Source organism: Haliotis rubra, unplaced genomic scaffold (genome assembly GCF_003918875.1).
Source record: "Haliotis rubra isolate DU_JTF1 unplaced genomic scaffold, ASM391887v1 Scf66, whole genome shotgun sequence".
In the NCBI taxonomy this organism is placed as follows: Eukaryota; Metazoa; Mollusca; class Gastropoda; order Lepetellida; family Haliotidae; genus Haliotis; species Haliotis rubra.
The window spans coordinates 2,828,733-2,842,668 of NW_025767368.1; positions in this window are offsets into that span (position 1 = coordinate 2,828,733).

Below are 13,936 nucleotides of genomic sequence, written 5' to 3' on the forward strand. Positions count from 1 at the left end.
TTACGTTTCCATGCAAACAAAATTATTTAAAGTAAACATAGATAGTTGCAGTCGAGTCATAGTAACATCATGAAAAAGATCTAGCAGGTTTCGGTAATGCTGTAGTGAGTGAAATTAACTTGGCAGTTTGTGGCCATCATTCCTACTGCATATAACGTTGTAACATTAAGTTAAACTCCTGCTTAAAAAAATTAAGAATACATTGATAGTTCGAGCCTGTAGTCATATGTCTGCTTACTCATTTGCAAAGTAATCTGTTCATACTGACACACGTACCTTAAAAAGACACGTCACCTTCAAAATCAAAGGCAACACGTGTAATCGTGGCCATCGTTTCAAATGCTTTAAAACCCTACTGTCATCGTTTGGTGCTTAGTTAAGCTGTGTAATATTTATTGTCACACGCAGCAACTTCAGTATCCCTTCGAGTCTTTATCAGAAGGCCAGGGTTTCGTAAAGTGTAACTGTGCTGGCAGCAAGAGATGTGGAACCAAGATTGCAAATATTATAAGAACAATCTTCTGTGCAACAGCCGGTGTCATTCAAGTCTCACTTGTCAAAAGAAGTAATGCAAAGCTCCATGCTGAAACTGGATAAATACAGTGTTCACTTTATTTGTGTGTGTGTGTTTCATTTTTTTAACTTAAACGATTTAGTCATTTGGTCAAATGACAGAGAATTTTAGTCTTTTCCCTCCAGAAATAGCATACTCTAATATGTTGTAGCTATACTTGTTTAAATAAACATACTTATAGGACTCATGGTGCAAGCTCTTCCGTTCTGATGTTTGACAGAGAAGATGTGACTATTTTAGTCTGCTCATCCTATCTAAAGCGACCGCGTTGTAATGATCTGATTTTTCAACAATTGCCTGATTATTTATATGTTATATATAAACTATTTGACATGATTATTAGTTGACTGAAACTCGATTCGATCACGTGTCATCGAGCACTGGTGCACAAGGTCGTGGCTCATACCATCAGTGATCACAGCAGAACGAAACCCATGCTAATCTTGTCTTCTCAATAATCCCTGTTCAATAAGCAGTCAATCTGTACAATAGGTTAAATAATCAGGCAATGTACACAATGCCTGGAAATATTAGACAATGTACACAATGACTGAGTGAATCAGGCAATGTACACATTGCCTGATTGTAGACATTGACTGTAACATATACAAAATCACAGAGTGTCAACGAGCCATGCCACATCCAGTTAGACACACACATTAGTATGTATCAGATCTGGTGCGTTTCACACATTTATCATTCCGTGGTTTCATGGAAACATCATATGGTTCCCCCCACACCATCATAAAACATATGGCGCACTATAACAACAGCTTGCTCACTTCTACCTCACCTAATGAGTGAGTGACTTTAATTTTACGCCACTTTAAGCAATGTTCAAGCAGTTGTCACGGCGTTGGACACCAGAAATGGGCTTCACACACTGTACCCATTTGGGGAATCGAACCCGGATCGAACGAACGCTTAACCAGTAGGCTACCCCACCGCCCCCTTACCTTATAGAAAACAACCTAATAGCTAAATGAAAGTAATAATAAGAACAAACTTCAAGAATCCTGTTAACGGAAGAATGCTCCATTACATGGATGAAAGCCGTCGACACAGGGGGAATTACCAGTTACAATTGTCTGCCGAAACATATTCCACAGTTGTGAAACTTTAATGAACTTAGATAAGTGAAGTCTCATACAACGTCCCAAGTGAACTACACTGTGACTTATAAATTCTTGTGATCGTGCACCGTTGTTCCTGAAATGGAAACATCTGTCAGCAAAGTCAACGCACATTGCAACCTGTTCCAAGCTGAAGTGACATTTGTATTCTAAGCTTCCTGAGGTCAATACAGCCATCTGTCTTTTTCGCTAAGCTAATTGGCAAGTAGGACGTGTGTTCATACACTTGGACTGGTATAAATAGAGTTCAGATTTCTTGAACTACATCTTTACAAGATGAGTATTCCTACTTTCCTATTTTTCACCATGATGAGTTCATGTTCCCATATTGTCAACCCGTTTCGTGTGTGCACTGAACTCAGAAAGATACCCCGGTTGCAACTGGATTATAATCTTCAGGTATCTTCGTCTTACTTCAAAACGGTGAAGCCAATATCACTTCTAAAGTGTGCGCGACGATGTCAAGGATGGACACTGTGCAAGTCTTTTGATTATGCAACAGATGTTTTCCAATGTCAACTGAACAAGGTCAACAGCTCTGATCGTAATCCATGGAATCTCAGAGCCCAGTCAGATTCGGTTCACAGGTAGATGTTTTATCACTTACCCCACTTTAAACCTTTGAAACCATTTTAAAGGCTTGTCCTTGAATTTGAAGGTCACTTAAAGGAGGTTACTGTTTAATCGATGGCATTTAAAGTTTTTTTTGTTAGCGTGTCTGAATGTGTATTATTATAATAGAGAATTCAGCTTGTTTGAAATAATACACAGCAGTGACAGATTTCAAAATGAATCGGACAAACAGATATCAATAGCATGGAACTTTTTGTGTCTGTTAAAGATCACATATACTCTAGGGGGTACAAATACATAAATCACTCCCATTGGAATCGTTATAAATGAAACCCCGTCATTAAAACTACTCATTTCGATCTTAAATTAACTTAAATCGACCTTTTTAGACAACAGTGCACAATATTCACCCGCGAACGAAATTTCAACCAATCAGAGGGGCGCGTCTCCGTGACGTCATGTGAGGAATAGATATGAGGGCCCATGTAGAATTCATGTACATTTCAGGGGTACATTATCTTGTTTACAAGTTTGTATAAACCTGAAATCGTGACAATTGTTGTGAAAAATGAAAGCTATATCTTCTCACAACCTACTGTTATTTAGTTTTGTCTCCTGCTTTGCCTAGATTCCGAGTTACAACTTGCTTTCATAGACGATTCTGTCAGAATAGCTTGGTGTAGCTTAGGCTTTATTTGTTTGAGCCAGACGCTAGTGATAGTGAAAACGATGATCAGCCCTCGCTCATCATGGTTACGGTTAATTTCTTCAACCTAAAACAGTGCGACATAAGGAAGGATGGATGCCCATCAGATGCAGTTATTTGAAAATATCCCCGGTAACTCTTGTCTGAGTGTAATAAAGTATCAAAGCAGTGTGGGCTTTTTTCAGGTTTTCTAATGCCTGGATGGTATAATGACTGATCCAAATTGATCCCATTTCTGTGTATTTTTACCTCGATATTTAATCATGTCATGTAAAAAATATGACGTCTATCACGAATGATATTAAAATTGACATTTGATTTATTTGAATCCGTAAACCAAACAACCCCACTTTGCCATTTCTAGAAGAATCTGAAAAAAATTTACTTAGGTAAATAGGTACATACAGTTTTAGCACACAGCAAATGCTTATATGTATTGCTTGTGCAACAATTAAGTTCTGTTCGTATTCTTAAAACAGTGTCGACCCATAAATTTTCACATGCGAATTAAAATTGCATGCAATACAGAAATTAATACTCCCTTGTTGTAACCCGTGTTAGGTGGTATAAACCTACACATGTTATTTGTCATCATTCACTCGATGGTCAGTTAATGAATTTATAACAGGTATAATTAGTGGTAACACCACTTAGATTACCCGACAAAGGTTCCCATTTGGCATTTCTTGTGTCTTGAGTAAATACTCAACATTATAAACATCGATCAAAGGATTAACCGACAACACGCTGATTGATTAATTACTTTTATCTTGCACAGCGGATTTGTCAAAAGGTAGTGTTTATGTATGTAGATTTACTAATCTATACTGAATACAGTCTGTCGTGTCTGTGTCTGTGTAAAAAACAACGTCCTTCTTTCAAAGGATTAACCGCCAATACATTCATTGATTGGTCATTATTGGCTAACTAAATTACTTTTTTTAAAGAATGGCGGACATTATGCAATTAGTTGCCCGGTGTGCTATCCTGGGTGACCAATCAGACTATACACCAATGTCAAAAACCTGAAACGATATATCACTTTTGCGCATATAAGACCCATCACTTGGAACAGCTGCAGATGAATGGCATATCACTCGTTTTTGTGGATATTGATGGATACATTCCTCGAACAAGGTAATAGCCTGACATTGTTCCTATAACTTTAATCTGTTTTAATTTGAATATTTGAAGTTTGTTTTTATTCATTTGTCATATCATTCAACAGAATCATTGTTTTCGCAGTGAAGTGTAATGAGACAGACAACATACACTAGGTCGCACTTAGGGCGTGTGTGCAAATTATGACTAACATTGGCAAACTATAAAATGTCTACATATTACAGTCCTGTTATAAATTCACTTTACATATCAGCAGATCGCCTGTTTTTTATTAAGTTTCAGAATGCATGCAAGTATGATAATAAACTAATTAGGATTAAAAGACCAAATATAACGACGTACATGGACTAGTATCTACATACTGGTCAGTGGACGTTAACCACGTGAATGTAGCAATGACGCTATTGTATCTACTAGTATCTACATACTGGTGAGTGGACGTTAACAACGTAAATGTAGCAAGAAATTTATCACGCAGTATTGTCACTTCGACCCCCACCTCGCTTCCATGGAAGAAATCGTTATGTTACAAGTTGTGTCATGCAAAATGCTTTTCGTCATAATTCAAATACACATTTAACTAAGAGGAGAAAGTAGTTTTGATTTTCTAACTTGATGAAAACAAACCATAATCTCATTAATTCTAACAGACTTTAGCCCGTGACTTCACGATTTGTAAAAATGGCGGCGCCCTGTCGCGAACATCTGCCAGTCTGAGAATAAATGCTATTTAGGTTTGTTTTCACCGAGTTACAAAATCATTACTATTTTCTACTGGCACTAAAATACGTATTTGATTGATGGCCAATAAGAATTTGCATGACATAGCTCATAACATAACAATTTCTCTTGTGGAAACGAGGTGGGTGTCAAGATAATACTACTTACAATATTATTGTCACTTCGACCACAACCTCGCTTCCGAGGAAGAAATCGTTATGTTTCAAGTTGTGTCATGGAAAATCGTTTTGGTCATCAATCATATACATTTTTTACTACAACTAGCAAGTAGTTTTGATTCTTTTACTTCCGTGAAGCGATCTGAACACAAGTATAAGATATCGTTCCGGGCTTCCACAACGCTCGCTTCGTACTCACAAACATAACCCATTTAGCACGAACTACGGGGCCCGGTCGAAATCAGTGCTAGGTGACACCATCACCCGACCCCCTAGGAGCAATTGACGGCAACGCAATGATTCGGCATGTCTTCGTTGACGTCAAGAAATCAGCAAAATGACGAGCATGTTACACACTATATATACAACTAACTGAGAATCTTCCTCCCATGACATCACTTCCGGTTTGCTGCAGTGCCCTGGCGACAGAGTTACGTTACCTCTCTGGTTTCGTTGGCGGGGAAGAATGAAGCAGGCGACTTTTTGGCAACATTTAATAGCTCGGTATTAATTAACGGCAAGTTTTTTAAGAATGAATTTGGTGTTCTGCTTAAGACTGTAACCACACGTCTTTCATATGGTTAAAAGAGTACAAAAAACAAAAGTTTATTTGTTCTTCAAAACTTCAAAATCGACATTAATTCCGAAAATGTTCTTCATTATGTAAGAATACTTCATTCAGGCGAGCAACGTTCCTACACCTCAGTCCTGCAACCAAATTGTAATGTAACAAGTAATGTCTACTGTGAAATGAATGTGACGCCATTTAATTGGTTGAAATGTGTTGTGAATTAATATACATGTATAATATGTCAAGGCTTCACCCGCTGTCTTTTGATGATGTTTAAGCCTCGAATTGGTATATGGTTCAATTAAAGTTATCCAACCTTATAGCAGTTTGGATCCAAACCACCATCTAAAAGACGACATATGATGCCTAGTGGTATGATATTTTATTTTAATTTTTGCCGGAACTTTGCTATAATTGGCTTTGTTACACTTTAAAACCATTTTCGCAAGAACAAGAAATCTCTGATGAAGGTAGTAAAGACCAGGATCCGGTTGTATCATTGCTTCATTAACTAATGTCAACATTAAACCCTAATGATACATTAAATCCTTAATGCATCATTAGTTAATGGCATCATTAAAAACGGTTGTATCAAACACTTATTAGCGTATCATTATCTAATGACGTCCTAATGTAAATATTTTCATTAAATCCGGGGATTCCCCTATATTTTTCCCACAATTCCGCGCTGTAAACATGTAAGTGTTACTCTCGGTCGTCTGTCAAAATGGCATCTTTAGGGCTAAACCCCTCGGAACAAAAAAACATTTCGACTGCTGTGAAGAAACACGTCTAAATAATTCTGAAACGTCGCCGATAAACCTAGAATCGGTTGGGATGTTTTGGAAAATACACGAACACGAACGCCGAAGTGAGCTTTCCGTCAAATTGGATAGTGTTTACAAAATCAAGTTTCGCTAAGGCCAGTCATAGGACGCCTATTACATCATGTATATTTCATATTCAGTTGTGACAAATGCATCGCTGAATTCCTCATACATTTTAGAATCAAATTCCAAATGGTCTTTGTCACCAAAACCAGGGATACTCTACAACTCTTATAGAGTCTCCCTGCTAAAACCAAGTGTCTAAGAAAACACGGGACATATTGGGTGTGAAAACGGGACGTTGTGCTCATTATACAGCCCTTGCTAGAAATATAAACAAAGCAAAAATCAGATTTTATACTGTTCAGCATTTTCTCAGTTTTTTAGACTTTAGTTCGTCTATTCGTAGCATGCATGAGCTCAATATTTTTAGAATATGCACGGAAAGAGTATCGTAGCAAGAACTAGAAAACTTAAGACAGATACAATACTGAAATTTGATATATTCATACGAAAGTTCTGTGCAGCGTGACGCCATGCGAGACGCAAAATCATGGAGAACGACATAGGCAATTATCGGCATTTCTGACTTTTTCAATGAAAACAATAAAAACAAACAACCATACGCAGATAGTCAGAATGTTTCCGATTACTTACATCATACATTTATGGACAAAGGTTCCCTCGCAAAATCGTGGGCACCCATATCCACGAAGCCACCATTTCATGAGAAATCGGTCATCAGTAGTGGTGTCATACATCAACATTGTTGGACATATGTGGCAATTTCTTTGAGGTGAAGGTCGGTTGAATAAGAGTAAACACAATCACACTGTCCTGCGGATTACACTTGTATTATTAGTTCACATATGGTTTCATGAAACTAATTTCATTATCAACATTCAGTATTTTAAACCTGACATAATAAATAAAAATGATATATTTATTTCATGAAATGTATATATGCACACGTTTTTAAAGGATATGTCTTGTTCATTGAATTTGTTTATGTTGTGTTATAGACAAAACAATGGCGTATGATCATTGGCCAGGTGCGCGTTTGTCACAAATGTTTTGTGTATCATTGTTTTCGATAATTCCGTGAACAAAACATCACGAAAATATTGTGTCCTTATTCACAGCAAATTCCCGCCAAGGATCTGAGTTACAATGACTTAGTATTAAACATACCGGAGTGAGGCCCCTTATCTTTATAAGCGTGTGACCTTTATATAGCCATTTGACTACATAGGGGAAAATCCATTTTCAACACATATTGCGAGTCACTTTAAGATTGAGTGTATATCGTGATACATAAGCACACAAACTAATTTAATACATACCTATGTCATTCAGGTATCAGGCAGAATTTTGTTTGCTCACACTTTCCGTAAAGATACCAAATTGAAAATATAGTAGCACAGTACTTTTGCCAGTGCACGATAAAAAGCAGAGAAATTTACTGTTTTAACGCATAACAAAATTAGGAGTAACATTCAGCAGTGTCTACTTTTCAAACTGAGTTTACTTCATGAGATACGACATTTAATACTCTACATTTCTGTGTAATTTTATAGCTATAGGTAGATCCAGTGCGGCGCAAACGACATTCTGGCGCAATGTTCACTTTTCCAGGAAGTTTAATGACGCTCGAATGATACCCAAGGACCTTCATTAAGTTAATGACGCACTAATGACAACAGAGCATCATTAAAACGTTAGTACAACAGAATTTAATGATACATTAGTTAATGAACTTTTAATGGCACGTTAATGCTTCATTAAAGTTTGATACAACCGGTCCAGTTTTCTATTCATAAGATGTTTTTCATAAATAATATACTCTTCAAAAGAGGAAACTTGTAATGCTGTTTTGAAGTAAAATGTCAGTATCTGGTGTGAACATTCATGAACATCGACAACAGCTTTGGCAATAGGGGCCCACAGAAGAAAGGAGGTGCCTAATGCAGTCTTGAGGAATGTTTCGATGCTCTTGCTGAAATGCTGCGTGCAGTTCTTGTAGTGTCTTAGGTGGCGGATTACGCTGGCGCAAGAGTCGATCAAGAGTATCTTATAGATGTTCTATGGGGACATATTGATGATCGAGAAGGTCATGGTAACACCTGAACGTTGTTTTGCTGGAGGAAGACCTTGCAAAACGTGCAACGTGAGGTCGAATATTGTCATGCTCGAAAGATCCACAGTTGAGGTTGATGTAAGGAACGACGTGACGTTGCAAAATCTCGTCTCTATAGCGAACCCCATTCATTGCATTACGCCACGTGCACAAGCACTATCCAGCCATTCTGATGGATACCTGCCCACACCATGACACTTTCACCACCAATATATCGATATGTTGTACACAGTTATCAGCGTAACGTTCGTTCCGACGTCTGAAAAAATCGAGACTCATCTGAGAACAAAAGTGTTCATCCCGGTTTGTTTTAGCGATTCACTACAAACAGGAGTGTAACGTTACGTTTTTGTTCAACGTTTCTTATTTTAAACGTTAAATGGGGTTACCGCCCAACAAGGAATAAACGACCTGTTAACTATGCAGCCCAGTCAGCCTTCCTACGGTAATGAAAGCAACCATACTGGAAATGGGACTTGCCCCAGGGAAAGGTTTCAAAACCCGACCAAGAATATCTTGGTCAAACTATCTTAAAAACCTCACTACTTGAGTGTGCAAGAGCGTCACGATGGCCTGAAAATCAATGGAAAGTCGCTTCAGCTGCATTGGGACAATGCCACGCCCATGTATGCTTACTCTGCTCCAAAAGCTCCTGAGACCAATCCCGGCGACTTAAAATCTCATGCGCCGTGAGCCAGTTGAAGCCACAACTGGAGTCCGTCAGGAATCTTTGCATCAGCAGAATGCTCAAGTGGCAGCTATTGCAGAGGTTAAAACATAGTCGGGCCTTTATCTTGAAGACGCACGTTTATTGGATTATTGTCCGCAGACTCTTTACAAGACGCCGCAGCGTAGGTAGAATTGAACTTGATACGGTTCAAACTGTATAAATAAAATATACAATTATTAAAATACAGCTGAACAATTTCCAATGCTAAATCAATATCTTGACTACTCAGATAAATGCAATGTATCTGTAAATATAACGAAAATATGAAACACGAACCCACGTGCCTGACATGACAACACTGAAATTATTCTAAACTCATATAAATTCATCAAACTTAACACGCTTTGTGACCCTATCAACAATGTTCATCAATATAAATAATAATCATCAACTACTTACAAATTTTCTTGGCCCCTTGCCCCTCTACAAAAAATGAATCACCGCAGTGACACCAGCCATGTGCTTTAGTCGACCTCAGTCGCCCGGATCAAACTACCGGCCGGGACCACTTAAAATCCGGATCCTTACCGGCGGCAACAAAAACAAAGCCCAGATCAGTTTACCGGTAAAAAACAAATTAATTTTTATCCTTAACATTCCGGCCCCATAAATGTGAAGCTAATACTTTTGTGCAAACATTTATCCTTCTCAACAGCCCCAAACAAACAGATAATATATAACTTAATAAGAATCATATCAAAAGTCTCTGAACTGTTCACTGGGTGAGTGAGTATGGTTTTACGCAGCTTCCAGCAATATTCCAGCAATATCACTGCGGGGGACACCACAAATGAGCTTCACACAACGTGCCTATGAGGGGAATCGAACCCGGGTCTTCAGCGTGACGAGCGAACGCCCTAACCACTAAGGCCAGGCCACCCCACCGTCCCTCTGAATTGTTCACTGAATGTCCCTCAGTGTTTGATCACATATCAAACAAGTCACTCAGACACTGTTTTGAGTACACACAGTTTATGCACTGGTCTTACATACGTCCTCTTGAAGTAAGTTCAACCTTTCTGACAAGACCATCTTTGCCAGGGAATGTTTTGATAACTCTACCCAGCGGCCACATATTACGTGGGGGTGTTCTCATTCATCACAAGAACAATATCTCCAACAAAGGTTGCAGGTCTGTTTGCGCCATTTTGCCTGAACTGTAATGTTGGAAAGTACTCGCAACCAACGCTTCCAGAAAACATCTGCAAGGAACTGAATATGTTTCCATCGTCGGCGATAGACATCATATATATGGAATTCACCTGGTGGCATTGAATGACACGACCGCAGTAAAAGTAAAATGGTTTGGAGACAGTGGTTCTGGGTCGTTTGTATGGTCTGATACAACTGTAATCGGTCTGCTGTTGACTATAGATTCCATCTCGCAGAATAATGTATGTAGACCATCATCGTGCAGGCCATGGTCGCCATTCAACAGCCCACTAAGAACTTTCCTCGCCGTTCTTATCTGACGTTCCCAAACGCCTCCCATATGCGATGCTGTAGGAGGATTGAACTCCCAATGAATATTCTTCTGTGTGAGGTAGTTCTGTATTTTGCTTTCATTCCATGAATTGATTGTTTCCCTCAATTCCCTGTGTGCTCCCTTTAAAGTTGGAACCATTATCAGATCTGATTTTCTCAGGTTTTCCTCGTCGACTCTCAAACCGTCGCAATGCATTTATGAAAGAGTTTGTGTCCATTGATTCCAGTTTCTCAATGTGAATAGCTCTGGTGGTTAAGCATGTAAAGAGACACATTACCGTTTCACTAGAGCCCGTCCTCTTTTGACTTCATATGGCCCGAAGCAGTCCACGCCGACATAAGTGAATGGGGGTGCCCTGCAGTAACCCTATCAGATGGAACGTCAGCCATTCTTTGGATATTCTTCAGACCTTGAACACGCTTGAAATGTACACAGTTTCTCAGAATCTCATTTATTGTCGTACGAGCACTGATAATCCAGTTTTATCCTTAACAGCAGCAGACCTAAAACTCCTGATGGACGTCCGCGTTAACCTCTCTCCTCTTCCTGATGCAAACTCTTCCAGCAAAGAGACAATTGGCCCCGAAATTTCTTACCTTCACCTTGCTGAAAATCCTGTTTACATTTTGTTCAATTCTATATTGAAAGGCAAAAGAATCGTCGTAATATTGGAAATGGCGTTTAAGTATCTATGAACCTATGTTTTTATAATATACATCGGAAGTCAAGTATGAGGAAACCATGAATCGTGGTCGTATAGCCTGTTTTGCCTAATAAAGTATTGTTTGAGATTGAGGTTTGAGGTTTTTTGTTTGTGGAAAGCGAAGAGTTCGCTCAAACACACCATTGAAATCGAGATGCAGTTGCATCATGCTTGCATTCAGGCATAAATTGCCGGCTTGAATGGCAATCGTTCACTTTTTTTCTGAACACAGCAGCCATGGCTTGGTTAACGAGAGGTGTTGATGGACGATATGACGGTCCTGGCGACGGGTTGTTATGGTCATCAGAGCTATTGGTGGCTTTGTATCGCTGTCTAAGACTTTCTATAGTTGGTACGCTGAAATTGAAGTCATTAGCAATGACTCGAGCACGTTGACCATGGTCTAGGCGTCCAATGGCTTGTTGTCGTTGATCTCTCGTTAACCTAGCCAACAATTTATGCCTGAAATATCTGATTTACCTTTGGACAAACGGAGGCCAATTAAACAAACAAATAAATCTTTTCCCAAACATGAAATTAATTTATTAAATGGCATTATTTCTATGAAACTTTCTGTAGACTGTTCATTACATGAAGCAAATTGTTGTGTCTATGCTGCAGCTCGAACCTTGGAGGAACTTCACACAGTTTCCAAAAAAAGCTTCCACTGCCAAGAATCATTTTTCTTAAAAATGCCGGTTTCAAGTTAAACTAACAAGAAAATACATTTCCTGGATTGAACTGTGCATTAAGTTATGATCATCAGAAATCCATTATCAAAAAGGCAAAAGGCAATTTGGAGAAAATTAAAACTTATATACAAAACAACAAAAGAAAAGATATTTCTCCCGATTGTCGATAGAAGAAGAAATTCATCAAACAGAATAAACTTTTTAGAAATAATGAAAAGCACTTCTATAGGAATCTGAAAACAAATGGTGATGGTGAACATGATAAACGGCCTCCCATGGACGCCAATGAGAGGTTCTGGAAACAGTTGTGGTCTGTACCTGGCGATTGCAACCTTTGGGCACCATAGGTCAGATCACGCAAGGCATAAAAAAATAACTGGGTCGTTTGTCTGTTACAGCTCACCAGATTGCCCAAAAGTGTTATCAAAAAGTCCAAATCTAATACAGCTCCAGGGCCTGATGGCATTCGAAACCGGTATTGGAAACTATTCCCATGTGTCCAAACACCATTACTTCACTGCTTCAGTTCTCCCGTGGGCACAGGTGATGTTCCTCCATGGTTCTTTGAAGGTCGCACAATACTCCTTCCCAAAAAAGGAGACTTGACTGATCCCAAAAACGTCCGCCCTGTCACATGTTTAAATACACAATACAAAATCTTCACATGGTGTTTGACAAACCTCGTGTCTTCTTACTGCTTTTCCAATGACATAATTTACAGAGAGCAGAAGGGAGTGAGAAAGGGGTGTTGGGGGTGCAAGGATCAACTTCTTGTACAAAATATGATTTTGGAAGAGGCAAAAACATATCACCGCAACCTCGCTGGATTGACTACAAAAGCATACTTGACTCTCTGTCCCTCATAAATGGATTCTGGAAGTTTCTTCATTGTATTGACGTATAAATCTCCCTGGAGCGGACTACTTGATTTACTCAAGTCTTTTAATGAGTTGCTGGCCGACTCAACATGATTGTTTTATTGTGTACTTTTGCACAAATTTATTTATCGGATGATCCTCTGGTGATGCATGTGAAGACTCATGATGAAAGCAAGGAATTCCACAGCGTGCCAAGGTTGTTGGACAGAATCTGAATTTGAGGTTGATTTTGTTGATGGCAATGTGCTGCTGGACGGTGCAACGATGGGAGTAAACCAGGTGAAGTTATTCACCAAGTCTGCTCAGAGTCGGTCATTTGTGGAGAAGCTTTCTGAGAAGCCATTGCATCCTTTGTACATGCAGTGTGTGGAACAGAATAGCAATCCAACCGATTCCTTCGCCTGGGTGAAGTCGGCTGGTCTAAAATGTGAAACTGAGGGCTTACCTTTTTACTGCCCAGGACCAGTCACTGCCCACTGGCAATTGCCAAAATGTGATTCTTATAGAAAATATCAACATGAAATGTAAATGAATTCACAGAGACTGTCCAACACCTTGTCAGTGGATGCCCTTCCTTGGCACAAACAACATATCTTAAAAGACATGATGGCATGGCTCGCTGCTTTTATTACCGTCTGCGCCATGTCTGTGGCTTTGACTCCGAGGTCCATCCATGGTACGACCCTGAACATTTTCAAGGGTGTCATAGAAAATGCTGCCTTCAAACTTCTGTGGAATAGGCCCATACACAGCTTCAGAAAAATTCCTGCCAACAAACCTGATCTTGTCCTCTTTGATAAAGCCAATGAATTGATTTATATCATTGCATTTTCTGTCCCTTTTGACAGCAATGTGATTGGCAAGATTCAGAAAAAGCATACTAAATATGCAGACCCAGATCCAGA